Source organism: Triticum aestivum, chromosome 6B, assembly GCF_018294505.1.
Source record: "Triticum aestivum cultivar Chinese Spring chromosome 6B, IWGSC CS RefSeq v2.1, whole genome shotgun sequence".
In the NCBI taxonomy this organism is placed as follows: domain Eukaryota; kingdom Viridiplantae; phylum Streptophyta; class Magnoliopsida; order Poales; family Poaceae; genus Triticum; species Triticum aestivum.
Window position 1 is genome coordinate 572,832,248 of NC_057810.1, and position 17,847 is coordinate 572,850,094.

The 17,847-nt window shown below is 44.5% G+C and overlaps 1 pseudogene; it reads left to right on the forward strand.

The window, feature by feature from the left end:
• The first annotated feature begins 3,310 nt into the window (after positions 1 to 3,310).
• Positions 3,311 to 9,389, forward strand: LOC123139395 (pathogen-related protein-like; annotated as a pseudogene).
• Positions 9,390 to 17,847: the final 8,458 nt, after the last annotated feature.

Consider the following 17,847-nt stretch of genomic DNA (forward strand, 5'->3'; position numbering starts at 1 on the left):
TTTTGTCATACCGGTGCACCTCATATTCATTCACTTCTCGCTATTTAATTGTTCCGGAGTGCTGAAGATATCTCGAAGATTCGTGTATCCACTCTTCTTTCATTCAAGCTATTTCGAGGATGTTATCTCTTTCAAGCCATTTAATTCAACCGGTGCTTTCTCTCTTTTAAATCGTTTCAACGGTGTTTCTTTTGAGTGGGCCCTAACCCACAGGTCTTTTCCCAGGATCTTACCCGGCTCTTCTGATTCTCCCGGAGCTATCCTCAAAAATTCTTTTCGAAATTTTGACGTAAGAATGAATTATCATCAGTCTTATGTTTTTCTCCAAGATCTGTCGAATTCTTTTCATCGTTGGCTCAACTTTTATATTCTTCTTTATTCCGGTGCCTCAATAATTATTGGTGCTGTTTCTCGTCGTCATTCTCAGGTTCGGAGACCGAAGAAGAGTTTCTTTTAAATCTTGCCACATTCTCTGCCACCCTCTCATAATTGTTTGATTGTGAGAATTCTTTTATCCATCTGGAGCGATTCAAGAGTCTTCTCAGTTTGATTATCCGGAGTCCATCAATTCATGTTTATCCATTCTCAGCTTTCAGTTATCATTCTCCAATCTTACCGGTGCTTCGTTCAAGATTTCTCTTCCTTTGTTATTGTATCGATCCATTTGTTATTTCAATTCTACCGGTGGTTCGTTGAAGACCTTCTCAAGTTTGCGCTATCCTTGCTACGAGAATAAGTTGTGTGCCAAATCCAGTTGCTCGTCATCAATTAAATTGGTGAAGGATACACATAACATAATTCTTATTCTTGTTTCATCAAGTTTATTCAATTTCTTTTCCGGAGTGGTTCATCGTATCACATTCTTAGTTCGAGTTGCTCATCTTTTCTTTCCCGGAGTTCCAAGCTCTAATTATCATTCCAAAGATCTATCTAACCATTGCAAGGGTTCAACTTGTGTTTTCAACTTCTCCTTCATTTCGTTTTGATCATCTTTTTGTTACCGGAGTTCTTCATGGGAGTTCTACATGATGGTTCATCAAGGATTTATATTTCTTCTCGAAGTGTTCATCGAGATTCTTTTCTAAGAAACTCAAGCATTCTTCATCTTGCTATTCGGAGTGCAATTTCTTTCTACCGTATCTTTGGAGGTGGTATTATGTCCTTCTTGATAATTCCCCTTTGTTGCTTCGTGAGTCACAAGTTATCAAGAATGAGATATTTTAAATCCATCAATCTCTTCTTTGGAGTTATCTTGTGTTATATTTCACCTATAGCCTTCCCTAAGGATTGTTGCTAATTTTGGTGCTTATAATTGACCCAAGTTCTTCATTATCCTTCCGGTGATATAGCTTTCTCGTCTCCTTGTTCATTCCAATCCAATTCTTTTTCCGTGAGTGGAAGGTTGTCACCTCATATATTTGAGATATATTCCATAAGACCATATCAAGCTTAGTATTTTCATTGTTGGTTTTCCAACAACTCCGTTTGACCCTTCTCCTAAAGATGCCTTTTCAAACTCTTTTGTGGCAGAAATTGGCATTTTCTTCTCAATTCTCTTATTTCAATTATCTATCTTCTATTCTTTTGTTCCGGAGGCTTTCTGATGTTGCTCTCTTCAACCCATCTTTTAGTTCTGTCAGGATCATGTTCTTTTCATGCCTATCCTTTTAACCGGAGTGTTGTGTCCTCTTTTCAAGTATCCTCTCATCTTGTCAAGTTCAATTCCTTCCATTTACAGGCGGAGTGCTGTCCAAATTATATCACTCTTATTCCTTCCCTATCTTGTTTAACCGAAGTGTTGTGCCTTTTTGCTTAAGTTCTTTTCGCCTTATCAAGCCTTGCATCTCCTTTCAATCGGAGTGCTGCCTGAATTTTGTCTTTCTTGATCCCCTTCCTTAACCGGCATGTTTTCAATATATATATTGCCTTTCAACCTCAAGGTTTTTTTAGCAATGTTCTTTGTCCCTCTTTTCTAATGGAGTGTTTTCGACCTTGTTCACCTTCGTTGTTTTCTTTTCTCGGATGTGTTCAACCTCTCAAGGTTCTTTGGTCTCACTCATTTGTCAAAGAAGCAACTTAGTTTTACCTCTTCTCTTTCTTTTCCATTGTCCCTCCGGTGCCATTCTAGATCTCGGGACGAGATCCTCTCGTAGTGGTGGAGTGTTGTAACGCCCCGAGACCGATGTGCCAGGTGTCGTTCAGTTATTCGTTGTTGTTGTCTTGTCATTGGCTTGCGTGTTGCATTTCATCATGTCATCATGTGCATTGCATCATCATGTTTTCAAAACTTGTTCCCGTCCGGGTCTCCTTGTTCCTTTCGTTATCCGTTCTGAGCCCAGACATACTTGCACGCGCCCGCGGCACGTCCGAAATATTATTTTATGAGTGGCCGGAAAATGTTCTCGGAATGGGATGAGAGTTGTTGTGCGGTCTTATTACAGTGTAGGTAGACCGCCTGCCAAGTTTCATCGCATTCGGAGTCCGTTTGACGCCCCAACGGATAACTATAGCGTCAGTATAGCCGGTCTAATGTCGGACGTTTTCGGTCTCCGGAAATAGTTACCGGGCTGCACTCCTCTCCTCTCATCTCAGCCCAACCTCTCTTCACAGCCCACTAGCCCAACTATCTAAACCACCCCCTCCGTTCTGGTCCGTCAGATCGCGATCGGAGGCTCCGGAACGGACAAAAATCCCCCTAACCTAGCCCCCTTGTCTATATATAGACCTTCCCCTTCCATTTTTGGGCATCCCTAGCCCCCCCACTACCTCTAGCCGCCTCCCACCTCCATTTCCGCGCCGCACCACCCCTACCTCGCCACTTGGTGCCGCCTGTGCGGCCAGCGCCGCCGCAGCCGCCGCCCACCACCACCAGGAAGCCGCCATGTCGCCCCTGGCCTCCTCCCACCTTCCGCAGCCCTGCCAGGCCCGAGAGGGGCCCGCGGAGCCCATCTGCCGCGCGCGCCCGGCCTCCCGCAGCCTCCTCGATCCCGACCTGGATCGAGGGAGTCTACCCCCGCCGCACCATCTCCTCGCTGCCGGAGCCCGATCCCGAGCATGCTCGTCGCCGGCCACCTTGAACCCAGGTCACGCCGCCGTCGCCTTTTCCTTTCCTCCCTGTCTCTCTTTCTCTCCCTAACCCCTTTGCTCTCCTCCTTGGTCAGCGCCGCCACCATGGCGCCTAACCCTCGCCTCGCCGGGAATGGGTCCCCGGAGCCCGATCCGGCCTCCACCACTCCAGATCCGTCGTCCCCGTCGATCCCCTGCCTCTCGCCGCCCGCCATCGCCATGGATCGCCGCTGGCGCCCCTGCCATGGCCTCGCTCGACCTCCTGTTGAGGGAGATGACGAGCGCCCGCCTCCACCTGACATGGGCCGCGTCCTGCGCGAGGCCCAGCGCCAGCCCCTCCTCTCTGCTGGGCCGCCGTGCCAGATCCGGCCCAGCCCCGCAGCCCCAAGCCGGCCTCCTCCCCACCGAATCGGGCCAAGCCCATGGGTGAGCCACCCCCCAGCGCCCCCCTGTTGTTTTTTTTCCTTCCCTACTGATGGGCTTGCCCCAGATTCGGCCCGCGTCGTTTTTTTTCCAGATCGGCGATTTGTCTATTATTCCAGAGAGCAGCAGTTTTGCAGTTTAGTCCCCCTAGTTCATGCATTTAATAACTCACTAACCGTGCATCGGATTAAAATGTTTTATATATGAAACTTGCTCAGAATTTTGTGTAGATTAATAATATCGAACTTTCATCTATGTTTGAAATGTTAAAAATGTTGTTTGCATTAATTTACCCCTATGCCATGCTAAAATGATTTAATTCATAACTAAATAACCGTAACTCCGATTTTAATAAATTATATATGTAAATGGGGTAGGATTTTGCCTAGTTTAACATGGTGCACTCATCTTGCATGTTTAAAAACTCTAAAATAATGTTTAGGGCAGAACAGTACCAAATCTATAATATGCTCATGAGGAGTTTCCGGAATTGTTGTTCGTTGCTTCCGGCCTCATTTAAACTTGACTAGATAGGTAGTTTTACTTTGCTTCACCCTCTTGCCATGTTAATCAACATTTAATATTGTTGGGGTACATAAACGAGATCGAACTAAATAACTTGTTGTGGTGTTTCGTCAATATGCAACTCGTTGCATATTGATCTCCACTTAATTTGTAGAATTGCTTGTGCACTTTGCCATGCCATGCTTCATTAAACCGGACATGCCTCATACTCGATTGTGCATCATTCCATGTTGATGTGTTGGTTGTTTACTATGTTGTGTGCTTCTTTTCCGGTGTTTGCTTCTTCGGGTTGGTTCCGGTTACGTCGCTTTTGTGAGGAGCCGTTCAACTACGTCCGCTTGTCTTCTTCTTGGACTCGTTCTTCTTCGTTGCGGGATTTCAGGCAAGATGATCATACCCTCGAAATCACTACTATCTTTGCTATGCTAGTTTGCTCGCTCTTTTGCTATGCCAATGCTACGATGCCTACCATTTGCTTGTCAGCCTCCCAAATTGCCATGCTAAATGTCTAATCCACCATGTCCTAGCAAACCGTTGTTTGGCTATGTTACCGCTTTGCTCAGCCCCTCTTATAGCGTTGTTAGTTGCAGGTGAAGATTGAAGTTTGCTCCTTGTTGGAACATGGAGATGTTGTTCCTTGTTGGGACATGTTTACTTGTTGGGATATCACAATATATCTTATTTAATTAATGCATCTATATACTTGGTAAAGGGTGGAAGGCTCGGCCTTATGCCTGGTGTTTTGTTCCACTCTTGCCGCCCTAGTTTCCGTCATATCGGTGTTATGTTCCCGGATTTTGCGTTCCTTATGCGGTTGGGCTATTATGGGAACCCCTTGACAGTTCGCCTTAAGTAAAGCTTCTCCAGCAATGCCCAACATTGGTTTTACATTTTGCCACCTAGCCTTTTCTTTTCCCTTGGGGGTCACGCGCCCAAGGGTCATCATTATTTTACCCCCCGGGCCAGTGCTCCTCTGAGTGTTGGTCCAACTGAGCGATGTCCGAGGCTACCAGGGGCAACTCTGGGCTGGCTTACCCGATGTCTTGCTCATCCGGTGTGCCCTGAGAACGAGATATGTGCAGCTCCTATCGGGATTTGTCGGCACATCTGGGTGGTGTTGCTGGTTTAGTTTTACCCTGTCGAAATGTCCTGTTGTACCGGGATACCGAGTCTGATCGGAATGTCTCGGGTGGAGGTCTATTCCTTCGTTGACCGTGAGAGCTTGTGATGGGCTAAGTTGGGACACCCCTGCAGGGATTTGAACTTTCGAAAGCCGTGCCCACGGTTATGGGCAGATGGGAATTTGTTAACGTCCGGTTGTAGAAAACCCGAAGTTGACCTTATTTAAAATACATCAACCGCGTGCGTAACCGTGATGGTCTCTTCTCGGCGGAGTCCGGGAAGTGAACACGGTGTTGGAGTTATGTTTGACGTAAGTAGTTTCAGGATCACTTCTTGATCGCTACTAGCTTCACGACCGTGCCTTGCTTCTCTTCTCGCTCTCTTTTGCGAATGTAGCCACCATATATGCTAGTCGCTTGCTACAGATCCACCTCATTACTCCATCCTTCCTATAAGCTTAAATAGTCTTGATCTCGCGGGTGCGAGATTGCTGAGTCCCTGTGGCTCACAGATACTTCCAAAACCAGTTTGCAGGTGCCGATGAGTCTGTGCAGTTGACGCAACCAAGCTCAGGAGGAGCTCGATGAAGATCTTGTCCTTTATGTTGTTTCGTTTTAGTTGATCAGTAGTGGAGCCCAGTTGGGGTCGATCGGGGGCCTTTTGTCGCATTTGTGGTTCTTCTTTTATTTTGGCTCCATAGTCGGGCCTTGTTTGTATCTGATTGATGTAATGCTTTATTCATGTAATTGGGTGAAGTGGCGATTGTAAGCCAACTATGTATCTCTTTCCCTTATTATATTACATGGGTTGTGTGAAGATTACCTCACTTGCGACATATGCCTTCAATGCGGTTATGCCTCTAAGTCGTGCCTCGACACGTGGGAGCTATAGTCGCATCGAGGGTGTTACAGGGGTCCACCGGGTGGGGCCACCTATCCCGGAGGGCCCCGTGGGCTGAAGTGGGAGGGGAACCAGCCCCTAGTGGGCTGGTGCGGCCCCCTTGGCCCCCCCGCGCCTAGAGTTGGAAACCCTAGGGTGGGGGTCGCACCACTTGCCTTGGGGGGCACTCCACCCCCCTGGCCACCGCCCCCTTGGGAGATTCCCATCTCCAGGGCTGCCCCCCCAGGGGGCCTATATAAAGGAGGGGGGGAGGGAGGGCAGCCGTACCCTGAGTCTTGGCGCCTCCCTCCCCCTGCTACACCTCTTCCTCACCCCGCAGCTGCTTGGCGAAGCCCTGCCGGAGTCTTGCTGCATCCACCACCATGCCGTCGTGCTGCTGGATCTTCATCAACCTCTCCTTCCCCCTTGCTGGATCAAGATGGAGGAGACGTCACGCTAACCGTATGTGTGTTGAACGCGGAGGTGCCATCCGTTCGGCGCTAGGATGTCCGGTGATAGGATCACGACGAGAACGACTCCCTCAACCCCGTTCTCTTGAACACTTCCGCACGCGATCTACAAGTGGTATGTAGATGCATATCTCTCTCTAGTTGCTAGATGAACTCATAGATGGATCTTGGTGAATGTAGGAATTTTTTTATTTTATGCAACGTTCCCCAGCACAGTAATGTTAAACAGTTTAGAATTGTGGCGCCAAAGTCGTTTTTAAAACGTCGCGGAACATATGAGATGTTCCAAGGGCTGAAATTGGGATTTCAGGCTCGTGCCCACATCAATAGGTATGAGACCTCTGACGAGTTTCTTAGCCTACAAACTAAGGGAGAAAAGCTCAATCGTTGATCATGTGCTCAGATTGTCTGAGTACTACAATCACATGAATCGAGTGGGAGTTAATCTTCCAGATGAGATAGTGATGGTTCTCCAAAGTCACTGCCACCAAGCTACTAGAGCTTCTGATGAACTATAACATATCAGGGATAGACATGATGACCCTTGAGCAATTTGCGATGTTTGACACCACGAAAGTAGAAATCAAGTAGGAGCATCAATTGTTGATGGTTAGTAAAACCACTAGTTTCAAGAAGGGCAAGAAGGGATACTTCATGAAATAGCAAATCAGTTGCTGCTCTAGTGAAGAAACCCAGGGTTGAACCCAAACCCGAGACTAAGTGCTTCTGTAATAAGGGGAATGGTCACTAGAGCAGAATTACCCTAGATACTTGGTAGATGAGAAGGCTGGCAAGGTCGACAGAAGTATATTGGATATACATTATATTAATGTGTACTTTACTAGTACTCCTAGTAGCACCATGGTAATAGATACCGGTTCGGTTGCTAAGTGTTAGTTGCTTGAAATAAAAAGCTACAGAATAAACGGAGACTAGCTAAAGGCGAGGTGACGATATGTGTTGGAAGTATTTCCAAGGTTGATGTGATCAAACATCGCATGCTCCCTCTACCATCAGGATCGGTGTTAAACCTAAATAATTGTTATTTGGTGTTTGCATTGAGCATATACATGATTGGATTAGGTCTATAGCAATACGGTTATTCATTTAAGGAGAATAATGGTTACTCTGTTTATTTGAATAATACCTTCAATGGTCTTGCACCTAAAATGAATGGTTTATTGAATCTCGATCGTAGTGATACACATGTTCATGCCAAAAGATATAAGATAGTAATGATAGTACCACCTACTTGTGGCACTGCCATGTAAGTCATATTGGTATAAAACGCATGAAGAAGCTCCATGTTGATGGATCTTTGGACTCACTCGTTTTTTGAAAGGTTTGAGACATGCGAACCATGTCTATTGGTATGTACGCATGAAGAAACTCCATGCAGATGGATCGTTTGGACTCACTTGATTTTGAATCACTTGAGACATGCAAATCATACCACATGGGCAAGATGACTTAAAAGCCTCATTTTCAGTAAGATGGAACAAGAGAGCAACTTGTTGGAAGTAATACATTTTGATGTGTGCAATCAAATGAGTGTTGAGGCACGCAGTGGATATCTTTATGTTCTTGCTTCATAGATGATTTGAGTAGATGCTAAGTATATTTACTTGATGAAACACAAGTCTGAATTATTGAAAGGTTCAAGTAATTTCAGAGTGAAGTTGAAAATCTTCGTGACAAGAGGATAAAATGTCTATGATATGATCATAGAGATGAATATCTGAGTTGCGAGTTTGGTACACAATTAAGACATTGTGGAAATTGTTTCACAATTAATACCGCCTGGAATACCATAGTGTGATGGTGTGTCCGAACATCATAACTGCACACTACTAGGGAAAACCTTATAAACAGAAGTTTATCAGTAGCGCGATTTAAAAATGGACGCTACTGCTAATTAGTAGTAGCGAGGGGTATAAAAACCGCGCTACTACGAAGTTGATAGTAGTAGCGAGGGGTATAAACCCGTGCTGCTACTAAATGGTCTCCAACAATGCCCCCGGGATAGGCCATAGTAGTAGCGAGGGGTACAAAACTGGCGCTACTACTAAGTATGTAGTAGTAGCGCAGGTAAGACCCCACGCTACTACTAAGCGTGTCCACCCCGGCCCGATCCACACTCCCAACCCCCGATCCACCTCACCCCACCAACCGTCATCCCACTCCACCCTCCCCCGTCTAAAAAAAATCCACCTCCGATCCAGATCCCCTCCTCCTCCTCCCGCGGACGCACGGTGCGCCAGTCGCACTTCTTCCGTGACCTCACCTCCCCCGTCCCCCATGGAGCAGCAGAGGAGGGAGAACAGGCGCCCAGATCTGCCCTTCTCTGGCCTGCGCCAACACTGGCCATGGCGCGACCCAGCAGGTGAGGAGGGACACCAGGAGTGAGGGGGTGACGGCCATGGGCAGCTACAATGCGTTCCTGGAGACCACGCTACCGCTGGAGCACCGCATCTATGACCCGGACGTGGAGTCGTTGTAGTCGGCCACGACCACGTTCCTCACGGTGTTCCCCCGGGGTTCCGCCATCGAGGTGCTGGATGTGTACAGTGGCCCTCCCATGGGTGTCTTCAAGTTCCGGCACTGGGGCTACATGGAGGGCCCGTTCAAGGGCCACCCTCCGCACTGCCGCCGCATCGAGTTCTTCGGCGTCCGTGTCTTCCACGTAAGTTTATTTGACAGTAATTAATGGTGTATTATTGGTTTTGTTCAAAGAAAAGTGACCTGCAACCCTGTGATGATATATAGGTCGATGAAGACACCAAGGTGGAGAAGGCAGAGTTCTTCTACGAGCGTGGCAACTTCCTCGCAAGCTTCTTGTCTGTGCCTGCTACTTCTGCTTCTGCTGCATCGGCTTCAGGTTGCCTTGTGATGAGAGGAGATTGAAGCACGACGGAATCGACGAAACATGCTTGTCACTAGCTAGTATTGTCTTTAGGCTCTCTCTCTCTCTCGGGAGGACGCCGCCCTTCCTCTGCTCCCTGTCCAAGCAAGCGAGCTCTGGATCCACCCCCACAACCACGGCATCGGCACCGGCACCGGAGGCTGTGGAGATGTAGCTCTGTCGTGCAGTCGTCGAGCCAAGGTACTCACTCCCCTCTTCCTTTTGCTTCTCTCATGGGTCATCAAATTTTCTTGCTACAGAAACATTAGAGAGGACAAGTCAATAAAACTGAACCTTTCTTCAGAGACGAGATGAGAGGAGAAAAGTTTGATATTTTCCTATGATTGGAGACAGTAGGAAAATTTGACACTTGCGGAAATGCCAAGCTGATTAGGCATAGGAACCCAATCCATCCTGATTAGGGAGAGCCACTAGTAATTGCAGCAGACTTGACTTTGCACTCGTACGTTCAGTCGAATGAATATATGCATCACTCTTTGTTTGGCATGCCAAAACTGAGACGTGCAGATTCATCCATTTCTAAGCATCACCAATCCTGATCAGTTCCTAATGTAGATTTGGAGTTGGACACAGTAGAAACAACACACGCAACTTGACTTGATTCAGTCGGTTAATTTTACTGCTGTAGGTGTATCATGTGCCTTACTTCCTAAAGTTGGATCATCACCGACAGTGTATAATTTTTTTGTTCGATTTGGATGCAGCAGTAGCGCTCCATGGGGGACATCAACATCAACCTCGATGGTTCGGTCGTCTACTCCTACCACCACGACTCCCCGCAAAAGGTCAATCTCTCTCTCTATCTCTCAGCTGTGAGCTAGTTCCTAATACTATTCCTATTAAGAATCCAATCCATCCTGGGGAGAGCCACTGTAGGTACTACAACACACCTTCTTTATGGATATTAACATGCCTGTCTGAAAAACATACATAGTAGGTGACACTAGTAACTCAACAAACTTGACTTTGCACTTGTACGCACAGACAAATGAATCTGCGTCATTCATTGTTTGGCATGTCAAAACTGAGACATGCAGATTCATTTGCAAGCATCACTGATGTAGATCAGTTCCTTCTCTGTTTGTTGGAAACTGAGCTTTCTTCTCTGTTTGGTTGGTGCAGTGATGAGCGAGCAACTTTGGCAAGCACCAGACCAACTGGAAGGCAGGCCCCATCATAGCCAAGAGCATGCCGAAGAAGGCGGCGGCGTATGTATGGTGCTTGCTTCTTCTAAGCTGTCGTCTTATGTCATGCTTGTAGTGTGTGGTGCCTGTATATATATGGTGATGATTTTATTTGTTTCTTCCATTTGGATGCAACAGATGTGGTCCATGGATGTTAGAATGAGGAACTGTATGATAGTAGATACGACAACACTGTAATAGTATAATCAGGAATAACGCCATTTCCATCACTATTGTGTTTTCTTGAACTGTCTACAAAAAAATGAATTTGTCGATTTTATTTTTTTAATTCCTAATTCGTTAGTAGTGGCGTGGGGACAAATTTGCATGCTACTGGTATTTCATTAGTAGTAGCGTGGGTGGAAACACGCGACTACTAACTTTGTTAGTAGTAGCGCGGGTTGAACCCATGCTACTACTAACTATTAGCTGTAGCGCGATACTAGTAGCGCGGGTACCCGCGCTGCTAGTAGCCATTTTACCCGCGCTGCTAGTAGCCTTTTCCCTATTAGTGGCACCCTATTGGATATGGTGCATACCATGATGTCTCTTATCAAATTACCACTATCGTTTATGGGTTAGGCATTAGAGACAACCGCATTCACATTAAATAGGGCACCACGCAATTCCGTTGAGACGACACCATATGAACTGTGGTTTAGAGAAACCTAAGTTGTCGTTTCTTAAAAGTTTGGGGCTGCGACGCATATGTGAAAAAGTTTTAGGCTGATAAGCTCAAACCCAAAGCGGATAAATGCATCTTCATAGGACACCCAAAATCAGTTCGGTATACCTCCTGTCTCAGTTCCGGAAGCAAAAGGGATTGTTTCTAGAATCGGGTCCTTTCTCAAGGAAAAGTTTCTCTCAAAAGAATTGAGTGGGAGGATGGTGGAGACTTGATAAGGTTATTGAACCGTCACTTCAACTAGTGTGTAGCAGGGCACAGGAAGTTGTTCCTATGGCGCCTACACCAATTGAAGAGGAAGCTGATGATAGTGATCATGAAACTTCGGATCAAGTCACTACCAGACCTCATAGGTAGACAAGGATGCGTACTACTTCAGAGTGGTACGTTAATCCTATCTTGGAGGTCATGTTGCTAGACAACAATGAACCTACGAGCTGTGGAGAAGCGATGGTGGGCCTGGATTCCGACAAATGGCTCGAGGCCATAAAATCTGAGAGAGGATTCATGTATGAAAACAAAGTGTAGACTTTGGAAGAACTACTTGATGGTCGTAAGGTTGTTGGGTACAGATGGATTTTAAAAGAAAGACGGACAATGATGGTAAGTGTCACCATTAAGAAAGCTTGACTTGTCGCTAAGATGTTTTTTGACAAGTTCAAGGAATTGACTACGATGAGACTTTCTCACTCGTAGTGATGCTATGAGTCTGTTGGAATTGTATTAGCAGTTACTGCATGGTTTATGAAATCTTGTAGATAGGATGTCAAAAACCATTGTTTCCTCGACGATTTTCTTGAGGAAAGGTTGTATGTGATACAACCAGAAGGTTTTGTCAATCCTAAAAGATGCTGACAAGTATGCAAAACTCCACCAATCCTTATAAGGACTGGAGTGAGCATCTCGGAGTTGGAATATACACTTTGATGAGATGATCAAAGTTTTTGGGTTCATACAAAGTTTACGAGAAACTTGTATTTCCAAAGAAGTGAGTGGGAGCACTATAGCATTTCTGATGAGTATATGTTGTTGACATATTGTCGATCGGAAATGATGTAGAATTTTTGGAAAGCATATAGGGTTATTTGAAAAGTGTTTTTCAATGGAAAACCTGGATTAAGCTACTTGAACATCGCTTAATAGGACTTTCAAATGAACACATACCGTGACAAGATTTTGAAGGAGTTCAAAATAGACTGGCAAATAAGGAGTTCTTGGCTGTATTATAAGGTGTGAGTATTGGGTAAGACTCAAGACCTGACCACGGCCGAAGATAGAGAAAGGACGAAGGTCGTCCCCTATGCTTTAGATGTAGGCTCTACAGTATGCTATGCTGTGTACCGCACCTGAAGTGTGCCTTGCCATGAGTCAGTCAAGGGGAACAAGAGTGATCCAGGAATGGATCACAGGACAACGGTCAAAAGTTATCCTTAGTAACTAGTGGACTAAGGAATTTTCTCGATTATGGAGGTGGTAAAAGAGTTCGTCGTAAAGGGTTACGCTGATGCAAACTTTGACACTAATCCAGATTATTCTGAGTAGTAAACCGGATTCGTATAGTAGAACAGTTATTTGGAATAGCTCCAAATAGCGCATGGTAGTTGCATCTACAAGATGACATAGAGATTTGTAAGACACATAGGGATCTGAAAGGTACAAACCCGTTGACTAATAACCTCTCTCACAAGCAAGATATGATCAAACCCCATGGGTGTTGGATTCATTACAATCACATAGTGATGTGAACTAGATTATTGACTCTAGTGCAAGTGCGAGACTGTTGGAAATATGCCCTAGAGGCAATAATAAAATGGTTATTATTGTATTTCCTTGTTCATGATAATTGTCTATTGTTCATGCTATAATTGTATTTACTGGAAACCGTAATACATGTGTGAATACATAGACCATAATATGTCCCTAGTGAGCCTCTAGTTGACTAGCTCATTGATCAATAGATGGTTATGGTTTCCTGACCATGGACATTTGATGTCATTGATAACGGGATCACATTATTAGGAGAATGATGTGATGGACAAGACCCAAATCCTAAGCATAGCACAAGATCGTGTAGTTCGTTTGCTAAAGCTTTTCTAACGTCAAGTATCATTTCCTTAGACTATGAGATTGTGTAACTCCCGGATACCGTAGGAGTGCTTTGGGTGTACCAAACGTCACAACGTAACTGGGTGGCTATAAAGGTGCACTACAGGTATCTCCGAAAGTGTCTGTTGGGTTGGCACAAATCGAGACTGGGATTTATCACTCCATATGACGGAGAGGTATCTCTGGGCCCACTCGATAATGCATCATCATAATGAGCTCAATGTGACTAAGTAGTTAATCACGGGATCATGCATTGCGGAACGAGTAAAGTGAGTTGCCGGTAACGAGATTGAACGAGGTATTGGGATACCGACGATCGAACCTCGGGCAAGTAACGTACCGATTGACAAAGGGAATTGTATACGGGATTGATTGAATCCCCGACATCGTGGTTCATCCGATGAGATCATCATGGAACATGTGGGAGCCAATATGGGTATCCAGATCCCGCTATTGGTTATTGGCCAGAGAACGTCTCGGTCATGTCTGCATGATTCCCGAACCCGTAGGGTCTACACACTTAAGGTTCGGTGACGCTAGAGTTGTTATGGGAAATAGTATGTGGTTACCGAAGGTTGTTCAGAGTCCTAGATGAGATCCCGGACGTGACGAGGAGTTCCGGAATGGTCCGGAGGTGAAGATTTATATATGGGAAGTCCAGTTTCAGTCGCCGGAATGATTTCGAGGGTTATCGGTATTGTACTAGGACCATCGAAAGGTGTCCGGGGGTCCACCAGGTGGGGCCACTTGCCCCGGGGACTTGATGGGCTGAATATGGGAGGGAACCAGCCCCTATTGGGTTGGTGCGCCCCTCCCCAAGGGCCCAAGGCGACTAGGGTTGGAAACCCTAGGGGAGGGGGGCGCCTCCACCTTGCTTGGGGGGAAAGCCTCCCCTCCTAGCCGCCGCCCCCCCTCTAGATGGGATCTAGAGGGGCCGGCCCCCTCTCCCCTTCACCCTATAAATAGAGGGAGGGTGGGAGGGGTGCAGCACCCTTGCTTTTGGCACAGCCCCTCCCTCCTCCAACTCTTTCTCCTCCTCCGTAGTGCTTGGCGAAGCCCTGCAGGAATACCACGAGCTCCACCACCACCATGCCGTCATGCTGTCGGAGTTCTCCCTTAACTTCTCCTCTCCCCTTGCTGGATCAAGAAGGAGGAGACGTCCCCAGGCTGTACGTGTGTTGAACGTGGAGGTGCCGTCCGTTCGGTGCTAGATCGGATCTTCCGCGATTTGAATCGCCGCGAGTACGACTCCATCAACCGTGTTCTTGTAATGCTTCCGCTTAGCGATCTTCAAGGGTATGAAGATGCACTCCCTCTCTCTCTTGTTGCTAGAATCTCCATAGATTGATCTTGGTGATGCGTAGAAAATTTTGAATTTCTGCTACGTTCCCCAACATTTTCCATTATATTTAATCTCTTTTCCATATTATTTAATCTCGTTTAGATCTTACTAGTTTACGATCTATAAACCAAAAATATTTACTTTACCGTTTCTCTATCTCTATCAAATCTCACTCTTTCAAGTGACCGTGAAGGGATTGACAACCCCTTTATCGCGTTGGGTGCAAGTTGTTGATTGTTTGTGCAGGTATTCGGTGACTTGTGCATTGTCTCCTACTGGATTGATACCTTGGTTCTCAAAACTGAGGGAAATACTTACGCTACTTTGCTGCATCACCCTTTCCTCTTCAAGGGAAAACCAACGCAAGCTCAAGAGGTAGGAAGAAGGATTTCTGGCATCATTATCGGGGAGATCTACGTTAAGTCAAGCCATACCAAGTACCCATCATAAACTCTTCTCCCTTGCATTACATTATTCTCCATTCGCCTCTCATTTTCCTCTCCCCCACTTCTAAAAAGATTTTCAAAAATATTTGCCTTTTCTTTACCTTCTTCCCGTATGTCTTTTCATTTGTTTTCCATGTGCCTTTGTTTACTTGCATCTTCGCTTGCTAAAAATCTATTGTTATGGATCCACTTAATGTGTTTTACTTGGATCATCTTCGATTTATTTGTGCTCGTGCTAAAACCCCAACTAAACAGTTTGATGTGTCACTATTTCTCTGAAAAAGGGAGACTCTTATGGAATCAAATAAATAGTTTGATGTGTTATGCTTGGAATCTTTGTGAAATTCATGATTTTACTTGTTGCTCTAAGAACCCTAAAAAACACCTTCCCTACCTATGTGAGTTTAATGATAATGAAATCTTATCTTCTTATGCAAAGGGTGTTTATAGTTACTATGATATCGAACAAATTGAAGAATTTTTTGCTTTTAAGGGTGCTTATGAAGTTGCTTCGTTGATAGAAAAGTATGATATTACTCTCTACAAATCTGAAAATTTTGAAATACTTAATATTGCTATGAAAACGATGCTCATAATGTCTATGTCAAAGAATTTATTGAAAGAATGGCCGTTGCTTTGGAAGAAAATAATGATATGCATGAATCTATAGATAATTATGATTCCGATGATTTGATTGAAATGTCCCTTGATGAACATGATGCTTGCTATTCTTGTGGCCATGATGCCAATATTTATGGAGATGAATTTGCTATAGTCCCTTATGTTAAACATGAGATTGTTGCTATTGCACCCATACTTGATAATTCCTTCAATGAAAAGCATGATTGCAATGATTTTACTATAAATACTATTGATGTCAATTGTGCTAATAATATGCAAAACCCTAATCTTGGGGTGCTAGTTTTGCTATGTCCACTACTTGTTGCAATGATCATGATTGGGGTGATTCTTCTTATGATCTTGAAATTTTATTTAAGCCCCATGATGAATATGAGATTGATAATAATGTTTGCAATAATATTAAAGTGGGTTTGGAAGAGTGTCAACTTTAAATCACACATATTTGGAGAATGTTCAATCTTATGAAATTTTTGATAAAAGTGGGTTTGGAGAGGTCATGACTTTAGTTAATATTAATACCACTATTTTGGAAGAGTGTAAACTTCGCATGCATGTGGATCATGTTGAGAATATGTTATGTGATAGCTATATTGTTGAATTTGCTTATGATCCTACATGTAATTATTATGAGAGAGGAAAATATGGTTGTAGAAATTTTCATGTTACTAAATTACCTCCCTTCATGTTGAGATTGCTATCGTCTCTTTCTTTTTCCTTGCATATGCTAGTTTTTGCTTGCTTTGATAATTTGTTTGCTTATAAAATTCCTATGCATAGGAAGTATGTTAGATTTAAGTGTGTTTGTCACATGTTTTATGATGCTCCCTTCGTGTTTCAATTGCTATCTTTCTTGCGAGCATCATTAAAATTATCACTGCCTAGCTAAGGGCGTTAAACGATAGCGCTTGTTGGGAGGCAACCTAATTTTATTTTTGTTCTTTGCTTTTTGCTCCTGTTTAGTAATAAATAATTCATCTAGCCTCTGGTTAGACGTGGTTTTAATTTTTAATTAGTGTTTGTGCCAAGTAGAACCTTTGGGAAGACTTGGGTGAAAGTTGATTTGATCTTGTTGAAAAACAGAAACTTTTGCGCCCACGAGATTATTTGTCATTTTTAATAGAAGAGTGATTTTGAGTTGATTATTTTTGCATAATATTAATATATATAAATTTTTCGCGTCCACCAATTTATTTCAGAATTTTTGGAGTTACAGAAGTATTTGAGAGTTATAGATTACTACAGGCTGTTCTGTTTTTGACAGTTTCTGTTTTTCGCGTGTTGTTTGCTTATTTTGATGAATCTATGGGTAGTATCGAGCAGCATGAACCATGGAGAAGTTGGAATACAGTAGATATTACACCAATATAAATAAATAATGAGTTTGCAACAGTACCTTAAGGTGGTGATTTACTTTCTTATACTAACGGAGCTCATGAGATTTTCTATCGAGTTTTGTGTTGTGAAGTTTTCAAGTTTTGGGCAAGGATTTGATGGACTATGGAATAAGGAGTGGAAAGAGCCTAATACTGGGGATGCCCAAGGCACCTCAAGGTAATATTCAAGGACAACCAAAAGCCTAAGCTTGGGGATGCCTCGGAAGGCATCCCCTCTGTAACGCCCCAGATATACTTTCCATATTTGTATCCAACTCTTGCCGTCCCTGGCGCTAAGTTATATTTATTTCTCGGGTTTGGGTCTTTGTCTCCGTGTGTTGTTTTCTTTTTCGTGCATCTCTTATCATGTCATCACGTGCATTGCATTTGCATACATGTTCATCTCATGCATTCGAGCATTTTCCCCGTTGTCCGTTTTGCATTCCGGCGTTTCGTTCTCCTCCGGTGGTCATTTCTACCTTTCTTTCTTGTGTGGGGTTTAAACATTTCCGGATTGGACCGAGTCTTGCCAAGCGGCCTTGGTTTACTACCGGTAGACCGCCTGTCAAGTTTTGGGTCATTTGGACTTCGTTTGATACTCCAACGGTTAACCGAGGGACCGAAAAGGCCTCGTGTGTGTTGCAGCCCAACACCCCCCAAA